Here is a 348-nt window from a genome sequence, read left to right as displayed (position 1 = left end):
ATGTGTGACAATGATACTGGACTCCTCCTCTCCACCTGATGCATGACTCACTGATGCGGGGGGGGTCAGTCCTAACCCTGGAAGGTTCAGGAACTTCAGGCGGTTGTTATTTTTTTGTTTGTTTTTAGCCAACCGCTCAAAACAGTTTGTATCAAGCTAGCGAGGTTCTAGGTACGCTGTACTGAGCTAGCGAGGTTCTGGGTACGCTGTACTGAGCTAGCGAGGTTCTAGGTACACTGTACTGAGCTAGCGAGGTTCTAGGTACGCTGTACTGAGCTAGCGAGGTTCTAGGTACGCTGTACTGAGCTAGCGAGGTTCTGGGTACGCTGTACTGAGCTAGCGAGGTTC

At 50.9% G+C, this 348-nt stretch overlaps 1 protein-coding gene across 1 annotated transcript in view; it reads right to left on the bottom strand.

The window, feature by feature from the left end:
- Nucleotides 1–348, bottom strand: part of plekhh1 (pleckstrin homology domain containing, family H (with MyTH4 domain) member 1) — a 31,926-nt gene that overhangs the window by 24,272 nt on the left and 7,306 nt on the right. The window lies entirely within an intron of this gene.

The sequence above is a fragment of the Oryzias melastigma genome, linkage group LG22, assembly GCF_002922805.2.
Source record: "Oryzias melastigma strain HK-1 linkage group LG22, ASM292280v2, whole genome shotgun sequence".
In the NCBI taxonomy this organism is placed as follows: domain Eukaryota; kingdom Metazoa; phylum Chordata; class Actinopteri; order Beloniformes; family Adrianichthyidae; genus Oryzias; species Oryzias melastigma.
This window is presented reverse-complemented; position numbering and strand designations above follow the sequence as displayed.